Raw genomic sequence first — 24,301 nt, 5'->3', positions numbered from 1 at the left:
CACAAACACTTTAAAACAGCACAAATTTATTCTCTCACAATACTAGAGTCCAGAAGTACAAATGAGTTATACAGTGTTAAAATTGGCAGAACTGGGACTAGGGGTCTGGCTCAGTGGTAGAGTGCTTGCCCAGCATGTGTGAAGCCCCGGGTTCCATCCCAGCACCAACACATACACACGCACACACACGCATACGCATGCACACACACACACACACACGCATAGTATTACTGGCTCCTTTCAGCTTCCAAAGGTGCCTGCGTTCCTGGGCATAAATCTTTGCTTTTATGGCCACAATGCCATTCTGTTTTAAATCTTTCACTATATCCCTCTTTTAAGGAGTCTCATGATTACATGTAGGTCTCACTCACATAACACAGAAAAATCTCCATCGTCTGACTATCCTTAATCACTTTCAGAAACTCCATTTTGCCATAATAAGGCCATGTTCACAGGTTCCAGGGTTAGGGCATGGGTGTGTTTGGGAGGTCACCAGAGGGTTCCATTCACGGATTCAAAATATGGAGCCCAAGTCTCTGTCAGAATTACTGCTCAGATCAAAAACTTCTCTGACATTCAGTGCATGGATGAGGCTATGCTGCACACTTGAACTGAATTGTGAACATTCAGAAATTGACAGGACAGAGCTGAATCACTTTCATCTTTAAATATATTCAAATACCTAGAAAAGTTCTCCCCCTTCATGAGGACAGTGACATGTAAATACTTCCTCATTGTACATTAGTATAAAGGATGATAACTTAGTAATGAGGAAGAAAGGCATCAGGTATGGTCTTGTTATGCATGGAGGATTTAATGGTCTTAATTACTGAAGGAAATTGTTTAATTCATTAATATATGCTATGTTGAAAAAGAGCATTGGTATAGGTTTCAGACTACTTCTATTTATATTAGACTCTGGTTTATACTAGCTCTATCCTCTTAGGCACAGTTATATAAAAACTAATATTAATGTCTGTACAGTACCTCAAATAAAGTATAACCAAAATAAATGACACTTTTCTCTCTCAAAACAATATGGAACTTGCTCCCAGCTGGGTCTTCTGCCTCCAAGAAGGAACTCACAGTTCATTTTAACTGTGCACACTTACCTTCAGAATTCCCATGGGAAGTTAGCACCGTGAGTGACCTTGTGAACGTCTCCTGTTCAGACCCAAACACCATCTTAGAGCTATGGATGTTCTCAACATGGGGCACACCATGCTTTCTGCATTGCACTCTGTTCATTCCCACCAGTTTAACGAAGAAGTGTATGCCATATCCCTTGGATTTCCATCGACCATGCAAATGTCTTCACCTTGGGGCAGCCCTTTACCCCAAGCAGAATCGGCAGACAACGTAGGCCAGCACTCATAGCCACCAGACACCTGCACCTTTGGGCTAAGAACTCAGGAACCATAGGAGGCAATGTGAGGCAAGAACACCGCCTGGATAATTTTGCAAGGCATGACCACACCCACCCCTTCATTTGAAGAGGTTGAAGTAATTAGACTGTGCATTCTACCTTGTGTCCCACTCCATGCAGTTGACCACTACCCTGCACTGCTCATTGGTATTCTTGGCCCTTATAAGCTGTCAGTCATCAGTCATCATCCTGCTCCTTAACACAGTGGGTTAGGAGGGGTTACAATAGATGAACACACTAAAATACTAGCCCCCGGTAGGCACCAGGAAATCTTCCAGCCCTGGGACACTGGTCAGGGTGCTCTGAATCACTAAAATGGTCAAGAGGTATAGCTCACCCAGAATGATTCTTGGAGACAGCTATGATTTTCCTGATATAGGTAGTGGAGTCCTAACGGAGGGTGAGGAGTCTGGTATGCCTTTAATGTATGCAGCCAACAGGCCTGTCCACTTAGACTTCATTGAAAGTTCCAGGAGATGGCGATAATTCCCAGAATTCTCAAACCCTATTCATGGACTTCCTCCTCTCCTTCCATCTCTTCCTCTGCTCCCTTCCCCAGAGTGCTAAGTAGTAGATCCACAGCTCTGCCTGCCAGCTGCATGGGCTCTCTGAATTAATATTGTATGTGGCTTTTTTCATGAAAGCTGGCCATTGTTTTCCCCTGAATCCTCCCCCTATCCCTTACTCCCTGATGGTGTCCTGTCTACTCTCCTTCCTTACTTTCTGGACATTTTTACAGAATCTTCTTTGAGGGTGTTTTTATCTCATATTTATTTATTTTAATTGACAGATAACTTCACATCTTTCTAAGGTACAATGTGATATTTTACTGGCATATATTAATTATACAAATGTTTTTATTTGTGATATGCCCATACATGCATAGAATATACTTTGATCAAATTTTCCCACTCTATTACTATTTCTTCCCCCCAAACAAATTTTCACTGTTCTCATTATTCTATTTTCATGCATGTATATAAAGTACTTCCAAAGCAAAGAAGAAATACCCCATTGACATGTTAGAATTTAAAATCATCTGTGATTTTTATGACAATGTAAACTAGGATAGCATTTTTGGTGATAAAATGTTAGTAATATTTATAAAAAGTTAAATTATTCATCATAGTTTCACTTTAACCCAGTGTCCATATTGTCTTCTTAGTAAAAAAGATGCCTGCGCCTTGGGCCAGCCCTTTACATTTACACAAAAATTCATGTTCAAATTCAGATTATTTCAGTTCTAATAACCAGAACAGCAAATGGGGAAGAACTTATGAGTCCATCAGGAAAAGAATGGCTTGATTAATTGTGGCACATGAATCATCTCGAATTTTAGAGAGTGGTTGCAGAATTGAGACAATGATTACATGTGCTTTCGTGAAAAGATCTGCATCCATTTTATTAAGTTTTAACGGCAAGTTTAAGATCCATAGGAACACCATGATCTGTATATGTTAAGTGATCCATATATTTTATAGGATATCTGTGTATGAAAAAAGTTCAAAGTCACCTTTAAAATAATGCACACCAGATTCATTATTGTAATGCTCTTAGATGAGAAGGATGAATTATGAGTGAATTTTGAAAAGGAGGAATTATGGTACATTTAAATTATTAGATTTTTTTTCCAACAAGAATAAATGCACTACTATTTTTGCTGCCTAAATATTTAAATAAGCTTTACAACATGAATAGTAGCTATTATAAGTTAAAGTAACTGTTAGCTGATAAAACATGAAACCTGAATTTGAGTGGTTTAACACAATAAAAGATCATTTTGGGGACACATGGACTTGAATGTGGTTTGGCAGTGGCTCTGTTCTCAGGTGCCCATATCCAGGCTGCTTCCATCACGTGAACATGGAGCTGCCACGTTTGCTATTGAAAGAGGGAGGAAGCCTGGAAATGCAAACTGGCTCTCAAATGACAAGCAGCACTTCCACTCATATTCAGTCACAAGGAAAAGTCACATGCCCCTTCCTAACTACAGCAGACAGCAGTTTTCCCCTCACCCAGGGAGGAGAGGAGGCGAGGGAATGAATGGGTGCTTGCACTGTCTTCCACAAACTGTTTCATAGTAGGTGCTCAGCACAAAAGTACTATTACCATTGGTCTTCAGTACTTCAGCTTCAGTGGATGGTTGCTACTCATCTCCCACTTATGAGGGCCTCCAGGTTCTGACCACCTAAACAAGCCCATGCATCCTTTCTGTGTCCAGTTATCAGTTTGAAACAAGAAGCTAATTAAGATCCTAGAGTGAATATCCACAGGCCCTTAAAAATCCTCCTCTGCCTTCAGAGGCAGTCAATGATTGGGCAAGTCAGAGTCTACTCACAACCCACTGGGAAGGCAAAACCTTTGCTGATCCCAAGTAGGGATGGACAGGTGTCTAAAATTACAGTTGGGCATGAACTTTTCTGGCCAAGGGATTCATGGCTATCAGAGGGAAAAAAGATGAGCTATGGGTGAACCTAGGGATTTCTGTAGGGACTAGCAATGCTCCTTAACAGGGAAGACAGGTGATTCTTACAGCCTCCAGAGGAGGCAACAGGGAAGGACTGGGGACAGGCAAGGTTGCAGAGTTGGAAGGGAGGGAACATGGGAGATGACCAATGGGAAGGAGTTGTAGTGCTTGGAAGTGCTGGGACTGGACAGAAATACCCACAGCTGGGCACAGTCAGTCTCAAGGAACCAACTGAAGCCAATGCACAAATTGTTTGATTTGCACTGTCGCCTTCTTTATTGCTTATTTTAGCACATTGACCTCCATCAGGTTCCTTCTTTTTATCACCAAGGACATAATGCAGTGTTGAGAAGAGAAATGGACTATGAGTCAGAAGGTCATCCTTGGACTGGGAGGAGTGGGAATAGCGTGGGCTCCAGATGAATTTAGACCCAGGTCTCCTCTCCCCCTGTAACTGACTAGCCAGTTATGTAGAGAAATTCCCCATACTGTCATCATCAGGCTCTTCATCTGTGAAGCAAGGCTGATAAGGCCTGTCCAGTAGGACTGCTGGGACATGTGCTATGTATGTAAAGCCCCTGGGGCAGTGCCTTGTGGATGCTGAAACTGTAGTGAATGGCAGTGGCTGTTATTTCTAACTGTATTGAATCCCAGCCCCTCCCAATCTGGTATGTTGTTCATGTGGTCATTGTTCTCCAGGACAACAGAGAATTTGAGGCTCAGTGATCCATGGACTAAGATAATCACCCCAAATGAAATACCATGAATAAAATTCAGTAAATACTCCTGCTAAGAGGACTCATTGGAAAATCTGGGTGTGAAGGACTCTTCCTGGCTGGGAAGCTCCTAGAATCTGAGTTAAGGACCAGCTCCTCACCCCCTCCCAGAAGCTGCTCCATCCAAACAACATTTTTATTCATTTCATCACCAACCAAAATCTAGTATTTGCTTTCAATTGGCCAAATTACACTTGAGATAACATTAAAATATCATTTAAGTAGTCTATTCTAGCTCTCTCACTCAGACAGAAAACCACCTGGGATCTAGTGATGTGTAGACCTCAAATCATGAGACATTCACCATTCTCTCTCAGGAAATCATGGCAGACAATGGGGATGTATCACCTAGTTTTTGTGCTGTGTTCAGCAGCACCTCTCATATCTATCCCAGAAAGATGTTCCTTTCTGCATTATCCAGCATGTAAAAGGAACTGCTCAGAGCAGTTTTCCACTCTCTCAGCCATCTGAGGATCCTTCCCTGGCCATGACACAGCTTCATTTACATTCAGCTCCCACGGAAGAAATTGAAGATCCCTGATGCCCCAAAACTGCCTTGGCTCAGAGCATTGACACTTGGCCCCTGAAGTCTACCTCCTCACCCCTCCTTTAATTTTTCTTTATGTCTTAGAGGACATCTCAACATGTCCCTTGCATGGCTGATGCTCCTAGACCCTACCATTCTTTGAGTAAGGGTCAGTCTGGCTGACCCTAGTTTACTAATATCTCCACCACTAATCAAAGGTCTTTCTAAGAGCCAGTGTTCACTGGAGGTTCAAAGAATAAATGAGAGTGAGTTGTGGAATTATTTGCTAAGATTTAACTTCACTTACATTATTAAATAGCCATGCAAATTCAGATCATCATGTATTTTTTAATATCACAGGGAAATCAACAGAATAAGCGAAGGCAAAAGTTAATTTTTACATTCTCTCACTCTTTATACCATCTGTTTTACTGCTAAGTACTTTCCCATGTCCCAGGTCCCTAACCCTAGGGCATGGGCCTTTGGGTTACCCAGGAACTCATAGTGAGCAGGATTACTGTTGGGTACCTGTTCCTGCACAAAATCCTCATTGACCAGCCTCCTGGAATTCCCATAGAGGTACTTCAAGCTCTCAGCATATACTATCCTCATCATACTTACCACTTCCCAGATGACCTTCTCAGAAGCATGGCTGCCCTCCATGAAGATGATGAACAGGAAGATTATCAGCAGGCTCATCTTGGGCATGCCCTGGGTATCAGTCAGCATCCCATGATATGTGAGCCCCAGGGAACTGACAAGGATATAGGAGTGGTTGGTGGGATCCACTTCTTTCACATCAATGCCAAACACTAACTGCATGCACTCACAGGTTCTGCTGAAGATAGTAGGGAAGTAATCCTGGTATCCCAGAAGTAGGCACATCTCTTGGAGCAGCTGGTATCAGAATAGTAGAAGAGGAGGCAGCAGTGGAAGTGGCCTCCTCTTTAGCCACCTTCCAGGACCAGTGCCTCTCTTTGGGCACAAGAGCTTCCTCCAGCTTGGATTGCTGGCTCTTCTGACCATGAGGCATCATGACTTTCATTGGGGACAGCAGGCAGGAGGATGGACAGGATGTTGGTGATGGGGACTCAGGCTGGTGGGGAGAGAAGGAGCAAGTAAACGATTGTAGCTGAGAACTGCACCCTTGGTGGCACTCAAAGGAGCCTATTACAGGTCTTCTCTTTGGTACACAATGACCACTGAGGTTCCTGTATTCCTAATGGGCCTGTCCCTGAGTGCCTGAGGAATGAAGCAAGATGCCTCCTCGGGGTACATATAGCTCAGAGAGCTTGAGGCTCTGAGGCTTCCAGTATGGCCTGTGAGGCTAGAAATTGTAGGGTCTCCTGTGTTGTGTGATGTGGTTGGGGCCCTTGGTATATACACAGGGTTTGCACCTTATATTAATTCCTGACACTTCCTGGGCCTCGTCTGCTCAGTGATCTAGGACACTGCCTCAGACCATAGCAGACAGAATAGGCAGGTTGGGACTGGGGTCTTGTGTTTGGGTGTGGGGATTTCCTCTCTCTTCACCTTGACTCTTGGCAGATTCCCTCTGCATATGTGGCAAGGCTCCCTCTGCTGTCCAGATGGCTCCTCTCACTTCAGAATCTCATCTCCCTGAGACCTGGGGGACAAAAGAGAGGATGCAGCCCATCTTGACACCATCTTGCAGGGGCTTCCCAAGGCTGACAGAAGTAGCAGGGTTCAGAGGTCCTTTGTATCTGGAGTGTCCTCACAAGACCTGGGTCCTTTCCCTCTGCTAACCCTCACATTCATCTTGAAGGCCAAAGCCACCATCTCTCTAAACAGCACAACAACCCTAAAGAGGAAAGCAGGGGTGGAATCTCTTCCTTACAGTCCTGCCTGAGCTACACAGGGATAAAAGAAAATATAGGTCTCTCTCAGTGTCTTGCTGACCAGAGGACACACTGCTCAGATGAAGTCCCACTCCTCCCTGACACCCCAGCAGCAAAAGTTAAGGAGACTTACACCTGAAAATTCTGCCCGTGACTGAAGGGTGGGTGGAAGTCTTCCTCTGATCCAGAGTGCAAGGTCCCTTCATTCCTCCCTTTGAGTCCTCCCCTTGACTCCAGGCAGGAGCCCCACACTCTGATGATCTGAGTCCTCCTCCCTCAGATTGCAGAGTTGGATTATAGGACATAACTCAGCCAGAAAACAGAGGCAGGGCTGGAACCCAAATTTCCTGTGTTCTGGACCCCTCAGTCTTGCCTCATGTCTTACCTTGACTCCTGACAGGACCTGGACCCCCTCTCTCCCTCTGCTGAACCACTGCTCTTTCTACCAAACCCCTAACCTCTCTCAGAGATGCAGAAGTCAGGAATTACCTACCTGGTCACCCTGGAAAGGGCCTTTTTGCACTCAACAGGGTCAGAATTCTGTAGCATTCCACTTGTTCTGGAGTCTAAGGTCTGTAATTAATTGTCTGTCACAATTTAGGTCTTGTACCCTCTGACTAAGTCCCTCACTTCTTTTCTGATCCCTAATGCCAGAGTTAGGTAACTGCTCACATAACCACAGTGTCTGAGCCATCCAGTGCTAATAACCAGAAGTATGATAGGATTTGGGTGCCACTCCATCTTCCCTCAGGATCATCCCATTGACTACTAATGAGCATAGCCTATACCCTGTCCTCTGCTGACCTGTTTTGCTCCCTTCAGACCAAGGCTCTGACTCCCATGGTCACCTGAGGAGGAAGAAGTGGTGTGGAAGGGGAAGAGACAGTCATGTAGTGATGATGCCTACCTCTCCATTCACTGCATGCCAGGGTGCTCCTTATCCTATGCCAATAGCACCACACAAATCACAGTCATGGAACCTTAAATTTTGAAAGCCTCCAGTCATGCAGAGCCTCTACTCAGAAGCATTTGCTCCCTTGCCATGGTCCTATCCTCTAGCTCTTATGCCATCTGCTCCATGCCACTAGATTGTGAGCTCCTGGAGGATAGAGCTTGTGGTTTAGATCAAATGGTGACTCCATGCCTACCTTAGAGGCTTACATACAGTAGATATTCAAGGGACATTTATGAGACTCTGAAAAGCAGACAGGTATGAAACAGCTTTTCAGTGACAAAGCCTGACTTGCAAATTGAGGGACATGGATACCAGCAAGTCAGAAGCATTTCAACTTCTTAGGAAAGCACAACCCAGTCCTCAGCTTGGCCACTTCCTGAAATGTTCATGGGTGTCTCATGGATAAGAATGTCTCTTAGTGGAATAGGGTAGACACAGGCAGTGAAGAGAGCAGATCAAAGAAATAAAAGCTGGTCCAAACAGAACTTTGGAATGAAAATATACAAGAAAACATAATAAGTGAAATGGTGTAGCCCAAACAAACTGTCTGTGTAAGGATATAGTAGCAACGAGGTCAATATGACATGAAAATATAAACTTACCTGCGATGCAATAGGTTTCCTTGGTCCAAACTAAAAGAACACATGTCGTCTCATTGGGAAGGGTTTACAAATGAACTCTGAGGGTTCACAGTACTTACTCCAAGTTCCTGTGTGTGTTATTGTAATCCATAACTATAAAATTAGTCTACCATTTACAGCAGTATTTTCTTAATTAGTGTGCAGATAATAAAAGTTATCCATCATAAGGAAAAATATAACAGGAGTAAGGTCCTTTGCTATGAGTTCATATAATGAAAGGTAGGAAAACAACCTTTCTCTTGAAAAGAAACTAATTCATTAAATATTTTCAGGGTTTCCCAATTCACTGGCTAAAGTTCTTAGAAGAAAGCTCCTAATGACAGAAAAACTCAAGTCTCAATTAAACAGTCCTTATCTTTTCCCCTCATCAAATGTAAGGCAGATAGTGGTTGTGCCTTACACAACCACTGAGTGCAAGGAAATCCCTTCTTTCTTCCAACATCAAAGTGGAATATGGTCCCATGGCTCAGCCTCAACACATAGCAGATCTGAAAGCATGTGTGGGGTGTATACTTCCACTTGGTCTGTTTGACTGTATATCAATATGATACACTGGAAGACAGTCATTGTAGAACCATATACACTTGATGATCACAAAGGCTGACATGCAACTTGAGAAGCCCATTCTAAACAAGTGACTTCAAAAGGCAAAGCAAGGGATTTATTTTCATTGTTGTTGAACCAGGAAAGACCCTAATCAGCGTAACTACAGACCAGGGGTTTTTTGTTTTTTTTGTTTGTTTGTTTTGTTTTTGGTACTGGGTCTTGAACTCAGGGCCTCACGCTTGCTAAGCAGGTGCTCTACCACTTGAGCCACTCCACCAGTCCCCCCTGTTTTGGTGGTACTGGGGTTTGAACTCAGGCCCTTATGCTTGCTAGGAAGGTGCTTGAGCCACTCCGCCAGCCAGAGACTGTGAGATTTTATGCAATAGCGCAATAAGAGAGCTCACTATATAGTTGGATAATTCCCACAGCACCTTTCATCCAACCTGTTTGTTGCAAGTTTCTGACTGACCTCTTTGTCTTTGCTTATCCCAATTTGGCTAATCCAACACATTCTAGCCATACTAACAGTCTTACAGCCTAACTCCAGCTATTTCATATTTCTGCTCCAACACTACCACAGAACCTCCAATGCCTCCACATTACCTCCTGAAAACTGCTGAACACTTAAGGCATTCATGACCCTCAAAAAGTGGACCCCAACTCTTTCCAAACATATTTGTTATAATTGGTAGCATCATGAGCTTGGGCTCCAGTCAAACTGACTTTCTCATTATTAAGTATAATGATCTATCTATTTTCACATCCACGGCAGTAAATAAAAAAACCAGGTCACCCCAAAAGGTCATAAAGAACATTCTCAAGTGCTTGAAAAACCCTCTCTAGAAGAGAAGTATCCTCCAATGTGCCATCACATAAGACACTGCCTTTGGACATATAGATCCATGGAGGATGAGGTAGGAGTTCATACCTCTCAGCACCTGATCTGGATTATTTTAACGCTTGTTCTGACACCAACTAGATTTCTTAACATTTCTGGAGTTTTCATAATTCATTGCTTCCACTCAAAACAAACTTTTGTACTGTTTTTGGAAAATTCACTCAACACACCCTCAAATGCTGCAATTTTTTTTAAAAAATAGTAACATTAATTGGAATGAATTTGTGAGAATTTTGTTTATTGTTGTGCTGAATGGAGGTACATTGTAGCATTTACAAAGGTTCTTAGAATGTATCAGATACATCATACTTGAATTCCCCCTCTACTACACTCTTTCATCTCCCCCCATCTCCCTGATTCCTGGAACAGTTTCAACAGGTATCGTTTTTTCATTTACATGCATGTGTAGACAGTATTTAACCATGTTCATTCTCCTACCTCTTTCCCTGCCACCTCTTCCCTCCAGCCTCCCACTGGTGCCAGCTCTCCCCCAGAACCAGTTCCACCCTCCTGTTCTCAGATTTTGTAGAAGAAAAAACATAAAAGATAAAAAAGAAAAACACGGCATTTTTGCTAGTTTGAGATAAAGATAGCTACACAGGGAGTTTCCTTGTGTTGTTTCCATGCATATGTGTGTATATATATATATATATATATATATATATATATGTGAATTATATATACATAATTTATACATATGAATAATATATATGTATATATATAATTTATATATATAAAACAACCCAAATTGGGTCATCTCTACCAGACCTCTTCATTACTTCACAGTCACATTCCCATAGAGGCCTCTGCCAGTTTAAGATTACTATATTCGCTCCTCTACAGTGGACACATCAACCACATTCAAGTTTTTGGTTTCTTTCCCTTGTACTATTCCTCCCATGCGTGTTCTCACCTTAGTGTGACCCGTGTCCCATAATACTGCTGCATTTGTTTTAGGTCTATAATCCTCATATGAGGGAGAACTTGAGGCTTTGGCTTTCTGGGCCTGACTAACTTCACTTAAGATGGCGTTCTCCAGTTCCATCCATTTACTTGCAAGTGACAAAATTTCATTTTTCTTCATGGCTGCATAAAATTCCATTGTGTATAGACACCACATTTTCTTGATACATTTGTCAGTAGTGGGGCATCTTGGTTGTTTACATAACTTGGCTATTGTGAATAGCACTGCAATAAACATGGGTGTGCAGGTGCCTCTGGAGTAACCTGTGTCGCATTCCTTTGGTTATATCCCCAGGAGTTGGATTGCTGGATCATACGGCAGATCTATGTTTAGATTTTTAAGAAGCCTCCATATTGTTTTCCATAGTGATTGCACTAGCTTACATTCCCACCAGCAGTGTATGAGGGTTCCTTTTTCCCCACATCCTCACCAATGTGAGAATTTTAAAGCAAATTTTGGAGGCATTTCAAAATCCTGTGAAAAAAATTCCAGAAAATCTTATGATATACCCTGGAATGTCTCCAAGAAATTGAAAAAAATCAGTCTTGGCTAATATGCTTTTCTTTCTAGCCTTTATCGTTTCCAAATACAAAATGGGAAGTAATGATGGGCCTACAACCTCCCAATCTCCCTAGCTGCAAGTCACGAGAATGCATGGTATTATAAAATATGCTGGTTTCTCTAGCATAAAGAAGGTATATGCAATCTAAACAAAATAATTTAACTATACCTAAAAACCTCCTTGTGCTGGTAAACATCATGAACATTACCAACAAAATATGAGATACAATCACATTAATTAGTAATGCAGAGATAGAAAAAGCTTTCAAACACACTACAGAATGACATTTACATTACTGAACTTACCTTTGGAGATCGCAATTCTTGGGAAGGTACAGATCCAATATCCAGTAAGAATTGCCCTTAGGAAGGAACTGACTGGAGACTGACTGGAGTCTCTGTGAACAAAGGATTCCTTTCTGAGGAAGGGGTGGGATTTCAGGACTTTGAGAAGGTAATTTGTCATAATTTCTCCTTGGTTCCTGCTTGAAATGTTTCTTTGATTAAAAGGGAAGCACTGGCATAAAAGGCTGGAAAAGAAACATAAGGTTCCCTTATCAGTACATTTTGCCTTCACAATGCTATTTTGTTTACAATTCTGTCTTTTTGACAGAATTCTTTTATCGCAACTATTTCTATAAGACATTGAAATTCAAGTACGAATGTTTGAGTAATGAGAACATTAGTCTGAAACTGCTACTATAAATAAGAGTTCTACCTCGTATTTATTTATTCACTCTGGGAAGGTATGATGTAGGACACTGCTTTGCTTTCAGAATGAAAAAGAAGTCCAAACCAAGTGGACTGGTAAAGAGTCTAAGTACTTGTAAAAGCAGGCACAGGAAGTAATCTGTTGTCTGAATGTTTGTTCCTCCCCACTCCCCCGCTAAATTCAGGCCTTTAAATTCTATCCCTCAATGTGATGGTATCAGGGGCCAGAGTCATCAGGGCAAGGAATAAGAGTCCTGCTCTCATGCATGTTATTTAATGGTGTTATGAGGAAGCCACAGAGATAGCTCATCCTTTCTGCCATATGAGACAACAGCAAGAAGACAGCAGACTGTAAACACAAAGAGAACTGTTATCAGAACAAGATCATGTTGGTATCCTGATCCCAGATTTCCAACCTCCAGAAATTCCATTGTTTATAAGTGCTATTTCTTAATGTGTACCTCAAAAGTTCATGTGTTGGAAACTTAATCCCTTAATGCACCAGTGTGGGAAGGTGGGGCTAATGGAGGATGAAAACCATGAAGGCTATACATTAATAAGTGGCTTATTGCTATTCTCACAGGCATGGGATATATCTTGCAAATCTGTCACTACAAATGCACAGCTTCCTTAATGCTCTCTTCTCACCCTTTTACCTTCTCCCATGTTATGACACAGCATACCACCATGTTCTTGGACTTCTCAGACACCAAAATTATAGGCCAAATAAACTTCTTTGTTTTACAAAACACTGTCTGTGGTTTTCTGTTACGGCCATACAAAAATGTACTGAGACAATATTCCATCCAGTTTCTGTTACTTTATTATAATAGCCCAGCAGACTATGACAGAACCCAAGAACTGAAGACCTATCTTAGAGCCAGATAAAACCTGTAGGGTCACGTGTTGTATCTTTTTGCAAACAGCAAAAGTACTTTGCTAATTTTCTGTAAGCCTGATGTTAAGAAGGTATAACTTGGTAACATCGGGTGAAAATAACTAATATGAAGTAAACTATACACATTTTACTGTCTTGTGTAATATGATTAAATAACTTAAGTTCCCAGAACTAGGCAGTCATAGTTGTGCATACATGTAATCATAGCACTAGGGAGGCTGCTGTAGGAGGATCACAATTTGAGGCCAGTGTGGGATGTAAAGTGACTGCAGTCTCAAAAATCCTATGACTACTTTTGCTACAATAAAAAAGTTAGTGTAAATTAGTTGTTAGCTTATGTGAAAGTGCTAAACATTCTTTCCTGTTCGTAAGTATTCCTTCCTACCCATTTTGTTGGATAACTGCTTAAATAGCTAGGTGTCTCAGCTCTTACAAAGAATAAAAGGTAACCTGAACTTTTCAGAGAAGGTAACATGTTTAAAAGACCCAAAAGAAACCCTGGCTGGAAGGAGATGGACTGGCACTTGGTTTTCCATGTGTTTAGAGGAGGAGGTGTAGATTAAACCAAGCCCATTCTCAGAGCTGCCTGGACTCTCACAGGAGATTGCAAGTTTCCCAGACCAGAATCTAGGCAAACCAAACACACTGCATAGCTCTGGGTTTCTGAAGTCTTCATTGCTCTTCCTTGCTCTGACACAGGGGCCCAGAAGTTCTGGGCTTCACAGAATCAGGGTGTGAGCTCACAGACAACACAAGGGAAAACTCTATTGTCTCTGAAAGAGCTCTTCATGCAGAAGCTGACAGGTAACCTATATGGGACATTGAGAAGAAGATCACTGCATTGCATGATATATGGGCTTTGAACTCTTCCAACTGTCTGACCCAGGAGGATTGTAGGGGATGAAACAGGGATCACACTGATCCCTGATCAGTACGTTGAACTTTGAAATTTCACCAATGACTTTCTCTCCACTTACTATAGTTGATACTTCTAACCACCTTAGAAAACAAAGGTTTCTGGGATGATTTTACATTTTAAGAAATTGATGCACAAAGAGGTGAGTGAATGGCCTAGGGTGATGCTCTTGGTGAGTTGTAGAGCTAAAATCCAAACACTGTTTCATGGTGATGCAGAGCCTGAGAACAGAGGATAGTTCTCAGTCTCTGTGGTGATATTACCCTTTCTGAAGAGCCTCCAGGGTGTGGGAACTTGTAGAAAACACAATAGAAACTTAGTTTGAAAAACTGTCTGCATAGCTGTGAAATGTACAATTGAGGGGGACTTTGGCAATGTGACAGAAAGAATGATATTCAGTAGAGTCACCTCTATTCTCGAGGGACTTCCTCTTCTCTGGTAGATTCCTCTCTATCTCCAAAAAAGGATATTGTTCCCTGATTTATTGCCAGTGCCTAACTCTGAGTCCTTGAAAAACAGATAAATGACTATTTGTGGTTTTAGAACAAGTAACCTCCCTAGAGGAAACAATGCTTAGTAGCAGCTCTACAGTAAACTTTATAATTACTGAAGGGTGGCGACTCACTCATTCAAACTTTGCAGTGTGTATGAGAACCTGATTGTCAAAAGTAATTAATCTGGTGTTACGTATTTCCTTCCCTTTTCCACTTTTCCACCCTAAAACAAAGTAAGGCTAATGATGTTACACAGTGTCCCTCAGTCTTTATCGTATTTGCTCATTTTGAGTCTTTTTACCTGAAAAGCAGTTATGATTTAATCTAAAGAGTAAGTTCTTGAAATTCCTCCCTCTTTCATCAGTTTCTAAAGTTTATGAAAATGAGATTTGTTTCCAAATACCTAATGGATAAATAGTAAAAAAAAAAAAAAAACTTATGGCAGACCAGACTAATGCTTCACTGAGAATAATCAGGAAATCCAGGTAAAAATTTTACAATTGCTGTGTGAAGGCACAGGAGCAATAATGAGTTAACCAGGAAAGACATCAACAATACTGCACAGCCACATTTCCTTCAGGATATGTACTGATTCTGTTCATCAGGCAAGTGGGAAGGGAAATGAGTAAGGACCTGTATTGAAGGTCTCTACTAAGACAAGAGATGACAACAAAGTTTTTGGTAGTTTCTTGAAGATGGAAATAAAATATTAGAGACTAGAGGAGCCAGAATTCTGGTGAAAAATGAAAAGGAATAGAACTTAGCTCAATATTCTACCTGTTCCACGTCAATATAGACAATGAATTTGGAAACTCCATTAAGAAGAAAACTAAGTAACTATCAAACTTGAATTTTATATCCAGCAAAAGTATTTTTCAAAAAATGGTGGAAAGAATTTGGGGAGGTAGATGACTAGAGACACCTAGCAATTTACTGCATCTCCCAAAGACTGAAACCAAACAGTAGTTGTGTGGCTATAGGAAGAGGAGGGGTGTCATGGAATAACACTGGAATGTAACAGTAGATACTCAATGACCATGTGAAACCCAGAAATATTGAATGTTAGAATTATAAGAGAAGCGAAGCTCTAACATTGCGTGGTGAGCAGTACAGTACAGAAAGATGGCTATAACTGAAAGACAGAATTAATGTCTTAGTGAACCTCACAAGGGCAGAAAAGAAAAAAACAATCTAACTCAGGTGACTGCAGCCTTCACAGAAATGTAGCACTGGAGAAGGGGCCTCCTGTCATATTAACCAAAACAGAGCCATATTAAAAGGGGTCCTACAACTGTCCTTCCTGACTAGGAAATAGGAGTCATCTCCATTCTTATATCTCCAAGACACAAAAGCTTCTCTCCTCACTGATCACCATGAGCCAGTGTGGACCCAAGAAATAAGACAGAGTACACAGTCTAAGTGGTGAGAAACATGGTCTGCATTACATAAGGCACTTCCATTTAAAGGGATTATCCACTGAAAAGAAGAGTGAGACCAATTCTGCATGGACTTATGCAGGAGCTAGAACAGTCTGGTGTGGCTGGGGCTGGCAAGGCTACTCAGTGCTGGCAGGGCCACTCAGTGCCTGTGGCTTGTCACCCTCTCCCATTGCAGATTGCTTTGTTTGCTTCTCCATACACAGAGAACCAGAAACATCTAGACATTTAGAAGATACATTGTTGGTGTTTGGGCTTTTTCCCACACCATGGGAAGCAGAGAATAGAGTGCCTCTGGTGGAAGACTGTTTTTGGGGTTTGTCACAATCATTTAGACTTTCGTCATTTGTGTAACAAGGAACTTGGATATTTTGTTTGATGGTTTTTCTGAGCATTTGCATGCATTTGAAAACTTTGTGCTAGCAATTTGCTGAGAAAGTATATAAAGCACATAGAAAAACCAGGGTGATTGTATTGGAGAGCCCTGTTGTGAACTGCTTAAGAATGAAAAGGGCTGTTTATTTTGCCTCTTAGGGAGAATTCTAGCTAATTAGTTTACCAAGAAAGAGAGAAAGAAAATAAAAGACAATGTCTAAGAGTGCACTCTGAATTAATACAATTGTTTTTGTGTGTCATCATGTGTACTTTGTGTATGACTTTTGCTCTATGATTGACTTGATGAATAGCTTCTGATGGATGTCGTAACAGTCCTATTGGAAACTGAGACTGACTCAAACAATTTGCCTAGCATAGACTCTTAATTCAGATATCAAGATAAGCCTCCCAAAATGATACTAAAAGAACAGCTTTAGGCACAACTCAATCTTCTACTAGAATTCAGCAGAGAATCCATCAGGTCCTGCACATTTCTTTTTGGGGAGACCCTTGATTGTTGCTTCAATTTCATTTTGTTTTATAGATCTATTGAGGTGATTAATATCCTCTTGGTTCAGTTTTGGATGATCATATGCATCCAGAAATCTGTCCATTTCTGTAAGATTTTCGAATATATTTCAATATAGGTTCTCAAAGTAGTCTCTGATGATTGATTTCCTGGACTTCCACGGCGTTTGTTGTTATCTCCCTTTTGCATTCTTGATTCTACTAATTTGGGTTTTTTCTCTCCTTATTTTAATCTGGTTTGCCAGGGGTCTGTTGATCTTGTTTATTTTTTCAAAGAACCAACTTTTTGTTTCATTAACTCTTCGTATGGTTTTTTGGTTTCTATTTCATTGATTTCAGCTCATTTTTATTATTTTTCTCCTTCTATTTGTTTTGGGATTTGCTTGTTCTTGTTTTTCTAGGAGTTTGAGATGTATCATTAGGTCATTGATTTGAGATCTCTCAGTCTTTTTAATATACTCACTCATGGTTATAAACTTTCCTCTCAGGACTGCCTTTGCTGTGTCCCATAGGTTCCGGTAGGTAGTGTTTTCATGTTCATTGACTTCCAGGAACTTCCAGGAACTTTTTAATTTCCTCTTTTATTTCATCAATGACCCATTGTTCATTAAGCAATGAGTTGTTCAATTTCCAACTGTTTGTATGGTTTTTTTCTTTATTTTTGTTGTTCAGTTCTAGTTTTATTGCATTGTGATCAGATAGAACGCATGGTGCAATTTCTATCTTCTTATATTTGCTGAGGCTTGTTTTGTGTTTTGTACCAAAATTATTATGATCTATTTTGGAGAAGGTTCCATTGGCTGCTGAGAAGAATGTATATTGTGTAGATGTTGGATGAAATGTTCTGTAGACGTAAAGAGGTCCATTTGATCTATGGTATATTTTAGATCTAGTATTTCTTTTTTTTTTTTTTCATTTTTCTTTTATTATTCATATGTGCATACAAGGCTTGGTTCATTTCTCCCCCTTGCCCCCACCCCCTCCCTTACCACCCACTCCACCCCCTCCCGCTCCCCCCCTCAATACCCCGCAGAAACTATTTTGCCCTTATCTCTAATTTTGTTGTAGAGAGAGTATAAGCAATAATAGGAAGGAACAAGGGCTTTTGCTGGTTGAGATAAGGATAGCTATACAGGGCATTGACTCACATTGATTTCCTGTGCGTGGGTGTTACCTTCTAGGTTAATTCTTTTTGATCTAACCTTTTCTCTAGTTCCTGGTCCCCTTTTCCCATTGGCCTCAGTTGCTTTAAGGTATCTGCTTTAGTTTCTCTGCATTAAGGGCAACAAATGCTAGCTAGTTTTTTAGGTGTCTTACCTATCCTCACCCCTCCCTTGTGTGCTAAAGCTTTTATCATGTGCTCATAGTCCAATCCCCTTGTTGTGTTTGCCCTTGATCTAATGTCCACATATGAGGGAGAACATACGATTTTTGGTCTTTTGAGCCAGGCTAACCTCACTCAGAATGATGTTCTCCAATTCCATCCATTTACCAGCGAATGATAACATTTCGTTCTTCTTCATGGCTGCATAAAATTCCATTGTGTATAGATACCACATTTTCTTAATCCATTCGTCAGTGCTGGGGCATCTTGGCTGTTTCCATAACTTGGCTATTGTGAATAGTGCTGCAATAAACATGGATGTGCAGGTGCCTCTGGAGTAACAGTCTTTTGGGTATATCCCCAAGAGTGGTATTGCTGGATCAAATGGTAGATCGATGTCCAGCTTTTTAAGTAGCCTCCAAATTTTTTTCCAGAGTGGTTGTACTAGTCTACATTCCCACCAACAGTGTAAGAGGGTTCCTTTTTCTCCGCATCCTCGCCAACACCTGTTCCAACACCTGTTGTTGGTGGTGTTGCTGATGATGGCTATTCTAACAGGGGTGAGGTGGAATCTTAGCGTGGTTTTAATTTGCATTTCCTTTATTGCTAGAGATGGTGAGCATTTTTTCATGTGTTTTCTGGCCATTTGAATTTCTTCTTTTGAGAAAGTTCTGTTTAGTTCACATGCCCATTTCTTTATTGGTTCATTAGTTTTGGGAGAATTTAGTTTTTTAAGTTCCCTGTATATTCTGGTTATCAGTCCTTTGTCTGATGTATAATTGGCAAATATTTTCTCCCACTCTGTGGGTGTTCTCTTCAGTTTAGAGACCATTTCTTTTGATGAACAGAAGCTTTTTAGTTTTATGAGGTCCCATTTATCTATGCTATCTCTTAGTTGCTGTGCTGCTGGGGTTTCATTGAGAAAGTTCTTACCTATACCTACTAACTCCAGAGTATTTCCTACTCTTTCTTGTATCAACTTAAGAGTTTGGGGTCTGATATTAAGATCCTTGGTCCATTTTGAGTTAATCTTGGTATAGGGTGATATACATGGATCTAGTTTCAGTTTTTTGCAGACTGCTAACCAGTTTTCCCAGCAGTTTTTGTTGAAGAGGCTGCTATTTCTCCATCGTATATTTTTAGCTCCTTTGTCAAAGATAAGTTGCTCATAGTTGTGTGGCTTCATATCTGGATCCTCTATTCTGTTCCACTGGTCTTCATGTCTGTTTTTGTGCCAGTACCATGCTGTTTTTATTGTTATTGCTTTGTAATATAGTTTGAAGTCAGGTATTGTGATACCTCCTGCATTGTTCTTTTGACTGAGTATTGCCTTGGCTATTCGTGGCCTCTTGTGTTTCCATATAAATTTCACAGTAGATTTTTCAATCTCTTTAATGAATGTCATTGGAATTTTGATGGGAATTGCATTAAACATGTAGATTACTTTGGGGAGTATCGACATTTTTACTATGTTGATTCTACCAATCCATGAGCATGGGAGATCTCTCCACTTTCTATAGTCTTCCTCAATCTCTTTCTTCAGAAGTGTATAGTTTTCCTTGTAGAGGTCTTTCACATCTTTTGTTAGGTTTACACCTAGGTATTTGATTTTTTTTGAGGCTATTGTGAATGGAATTGTTTTCATACATTCTTTTTCCGTTTGCTCATTGTTAGTGTATAGAAATGCTAATGATTTTTCTATGTTGATTTTATATCCTGCTACTTTGCTATAGCTATTGATGATGTCTAGAAGCTTCTGAGTAGAGTTTTTTGGGTCTTTAAGGTATAGGATCATGTCGTCTGCAAATAGGGATATTTTGACAGTTTCTTTACCTATTTGTATTCCTTTTATTCCTTCTTCTTGCCTAATTGCTCTGGCTAGGAATTCCAGTACTATGTTGAATAGGAGTGGAGATAGTGGGCATCCTTGTCTGGTTCCTGATTTTAGAGGGAACGGTTTTAATTTTTCTCCGTTAAGTATAATGCTGGCTGTAGGTTTGTCATATATAGCTTTTATAATGTTGAGGAACTTTCCTTCTATTCCTAGTTTTCTTAGAGCTTTTATCATGAAATGATGTTGGATCTTATCAAAGGCTTTTTCTGCGTCTATTGAGATGATCAAGTGGTTTTTGTCTTTGCTTCTGTTAATGTGGTTTATTACCTTTATTGATTTTCGTATGTTGAACCACCCCTGCATCCCTGGGATGAAGCCTACCTGGTCGTGGTGGATAATCTTTTTGATGTGTTGCTGAATTCGGTTTGCCATTATTTTGTTGAGGATTTTTGCATCAATGTTCAATAAGGAGATTGGCCTATAGTTCTCCTTTTTGGAGGTGTCTTTGCCTGGTTTTGGGATAAGTGTAATAGTGGCTTCATAAAATGTGTTTGGCAGTTTTCCTTCCCTTTCTATTTCATGGAACAGTTTAAGGAGGGTTGGTATCAGTTCTTCTTTAAAGGTCTGATAGAATTCAGCAGAGAATCCATCAGGTCCTGGACTTTTCTTTGTGGGGAGACTCTTGATTGCTGCTTCCATTTCATTTTGTGTTATAGGTCTATTCAGGTGATTAATTTCCTCTTGGTTCAGTTTTGGATGATCATATGTATCTAGAAATCTGTCCATTTCTTTTAGATTTTCAAATTTATTTGAATATAGGTTCTCAAAGTAGTCTCTGATGATTTCCTGGACTTCCATGGTGTTTGTTGTTATCTCCCCTTTTGCATTCCTGATTCTACTAATTTGGGTTTTTTCTCTCCTCATTTTAGTCAGGTTTGCCAGAGGTCTATCGATCTTGTTTATTTTTTCAAAGAACCAACTTTTTGTTTCATTAATTCTTTGTATGGTTTTTTTGGTTTCTATTTCGTTGATTTCAGCTCTTATTTTTATTATTTCTCTCCTTCTATTTGTTTTGGGATTTGCTTGTTCTTGTTTTTCTAGGAGTTTGAGATGTATCATTAGGTCATTGATTTGGGATCTTTCAATCTTTTTAATATATGCACTCATGGCTATAAACTTTCCTCTCAAGACTGCCTTAGCTGTGTCCCATAGGTTCTGGTAGGTTGTGTTTTCATTTTCATTGACTTCTAGGAACTTTTTAATTTCCTCTTTTATTGCATCGATGATCCATTCTTCATTAAGTAATGAGTTATTTAGTTTCCAGCTGTTTGCATGTTTTTTGTCTTTACTTTTGTTGTTGAGTTCTACTTTTACTGCATTGTGGTCAGATAGTATGCATGGTATTATTTCTATTTTCTTATATTTGCTGAGGCTTGCTTTGTGCCCTAGGATATGATCTATTTTCGAGAAGGTTCCATGGGCTGCTGAGAAGAATGTATATTGTGTAGAGGTTGGATGAAATGTTCTGTAGACATCTACTAGGTCCACTTGATCTATTGCATATTTTAGATCTTGGATTTCTTTATTGAGTTTTTGTTTGGATGACCTATCTATTGATGATAATGGAGTGTTAAAGTCTCCCACAACCACTGTGTTGGCGTTTATATATGCTTTTAGGTCTTTCAGGGTATGTTTGATGAAATTGGGTGCGTTGACATTGGGTGCGTACAGATTGATGATTATTATTTCCTTTTGGTCTATTTCCCCTTTTATTAGTATGGAATGTCCTTCTTTATCTCGTTTGATCAATGTAGGTTTGAAGTCTACTTTGTCAGAGATAAGTATTGCTACTCCTGCTTGTTTTCGGGGGCCATTGGCTTGGTAAATCTTCTTCCAGCCTTTCATCCTAAGCATATGCTTATTTCTGTCGGTAAGATGAGTCTCCTGTAAGCAACAAATTGTTGGATCTTCTTTTTTAATCTATTTTGTCAAACGGTGTCTTTTGATGGGTGAATTAAGTCCATTAACATTAAGTGTTAGTACTGATAGGTATGTGGTGATTCCTGCCATTTAGTTATCTTAGTTGTTTGAAGGTTTGATTGTGTGTACCTAACTTGATGTTACTCTCTACTGTCTTGCTTTTTCTTATCCTGTGGTTTGGTGCTGCCTGCCTTTTCATGGTTAAGTTGGGTGTCACTTTCTGTGTGCAGGATCCCTTGCAGAATCTTTTGTAATGGTGGCTTTGTGGTCACATATTGTTTTAGTTTCTGCTTATCATGGAAGACTTTTATTGCTCCATCTATTTTGAATGATAGCTTTGCTGGGTAGAGTATCCTGGGGTTGAAGTTATTTTCATTCAGTGCCCGGAAGTAGATCTAGTATTTCTTTATTGATTTTTTGTTTGGATGACCTATCTATTGATGATAATGGGGTGTTAAAGTCTCCCAAGACCACTGTGTTGGAGTTAATATATGCTTTTAGGTCCTTCAGGGTATGTTTGATGAAATCGGGTGCGTTGACATTGGGTGCATACAGGTTGATGATTATTATTTCCTTTTGGTCTAGTTCCCCTTTTATTAGTATGGAATGTCCTTCTTTATCTCATTTGATCAATGTAGGTTTGATCAAACAGGCTTGTTTATTTACAGTTTACATGGGAAGTGCCTCTTCCCCGCCTCTCCAGTGGAGTTTTCCTCACACCACCACTTTTACAAGCTTTCCTGCTCTTGGTTGCTGGGCAGGTCCCGCCACTCCTGCCTTCTCTGGCCAGCTTTTTATTTACAGTTCCATGAGGGATTGCACTTCCCCCCCATTCAGTGCTCAGGGCACCCCAACCTCTTTGCTACATATCTTTTTTTGTTGTTGTTTATTATTCAGTTTGTTTTCTCTTTTTTCCCTGGGTGGGGGTCAGTCTGTCCAGACGGCTATGCTGATCTGCCTCAGGGTTGTCTGTGGGAGTACCTCGTGCCGCTTAGCTCACCTGGTGGTCTGCTTCTCCCAAGCCCATTAGGCACTGGCGTCTTGTGGCGCAGGAGCCCTCCTGGTTTCTCCATTTCTCCAGCGTCTCTCCAAGATTTTATTTTAGGAAGCACACTTTCTGCTTCCTCCCTCTAGTTGCCAACTTGGATTTCCTATCAAGAACCCTAGCCTTTGGTTTTCAAACTGTGCTCTGTGGCAATGCTTCAACTCCTCTACAAGGAAATGGTCCCAAAATAGGTTGGGATGAAGAAATGTGTGAGGACCAGAGATTTCTTCAGCTAGGCAGCAGACTGCATCTGAGCTCTTTAGAAGGATGAACTTCCATCCAGACTGAGACATTCCATAAACACAATGATTCAAAAAACACATTCTAGACCTCTGAAAGACCGAGATGCTCCAACAGTATAAGAACACTTGTCAAAATCACATCCCAGTCCCTGGGAACATTGTTGGAAATCTCTGGAAGAGATTGTTGGAAACTTACAAACCTCAGGAAGGAAGCAACCTTTTCAGTCAGTGTTGCTGGAATAATTTCCAACCTGCAACTGGAGATGCCAAGATTGAGAATGAAAGTCCCATCAGGAGTCTCAATGTGAAAATGTGTATTCTGGTAACAGCCCTGTAAAGAGAGTGGCATTTGTATCATCTGGTTTACAAAAGAAGAGAGGAGACACAGAGTGGTGAGTAACAATCAAGGTCACACAGGAAGAGGAAGACCTGAAATTGACATCTGGGTCTTATAGAAGCCAAAGCTGATGCTCTGGACCTTCCCCATATATAACCTCATTGCCACACCCACCATCCAAGCCTTCTGTATATCTCTAGGCCTGGGTCCAGCATATGAGCTAGAAGAACACACTGGATGTTAACAATAGGCAACTGGGACAATTCCTGGGAAATGTGGATTATATTGCTATGTCAGCATGGCAACAGACATTAGGAGTCTGTGTTTGTCTTAACATCTACCATTATGTATCTGCTTTCCTAGGTAATATACCTAGGGCAAATTAGAAAAATGGAGAAGGCAGGGATTATTACAGAAGGGGAAAAAGAGAAGAGATGTTTTAAAATGTATTGTCCTAGCACTCTTATTACCTCATCTTACACTCACACTCCCTAAGCACTGCATGGAATTTTCTTCCATGGAAGCTGCTTGTTTATCCTGCCTCTGCTTGCACCACCTTTAA

General features: G+C 40.6%; 1 long non-coding RNA gene across 9 annotated transcripts in view; it reads right to left on the bottom strand.

The window, feature by feature from the left end:
- Positions 1-1,771: 1,771 nt before the first annotated feature.
- The window catches only part of LOC141419868 (uncharacterized), a 79,894-nt gene continuing 57,364 nt past the window's right edge, over positions 1,772-24,301 (bottom strand). For 8 of the 9 annotated variants that reach the window (XR_012444579.1, XR_012444583.1, XR_012444582.1 and 5 more), the window contains exons 3-6: positions 23,603-23,733; positions 11,926-12,149; positions 6,729-6,822; positions 1,772-6,291 (exon numbers count right to left, since the gene is read on the bottom strand). This is a non-coding gene — a long non-coding RNA (uncharacterized lncRNA). Of the gene's footprint in view, positions 6,292-6,728; positions 6,823-11,007; positions 11,533-11,925; positions 12,150-23,602; positions 23,734-24,301 lie in introns of all 9 variants that reach the window. The other variant, XR_012444580.1, reaches the window with a different exon arrangement.

The sequence above is a fragment of the Castor canadensis genome, chromosome X (assembly GCF_047511655.1).
Source record: "Castor canadensis chromosome X, mCasCan1.hap1v2, whole genome shotgun sequence".
In the NCBI taxonomy this organism is placed as follows: Eukaryota; Metazoa; Chordata; class Mammalia; order Rodentia; family Castoridae; genus Castor; species Castor canadensis.
The sequence above is the reverse complement of the archived record's forward strand: the minus strand, read 5'-3'. Positions and strand labels throughout refer to the sequence as shown.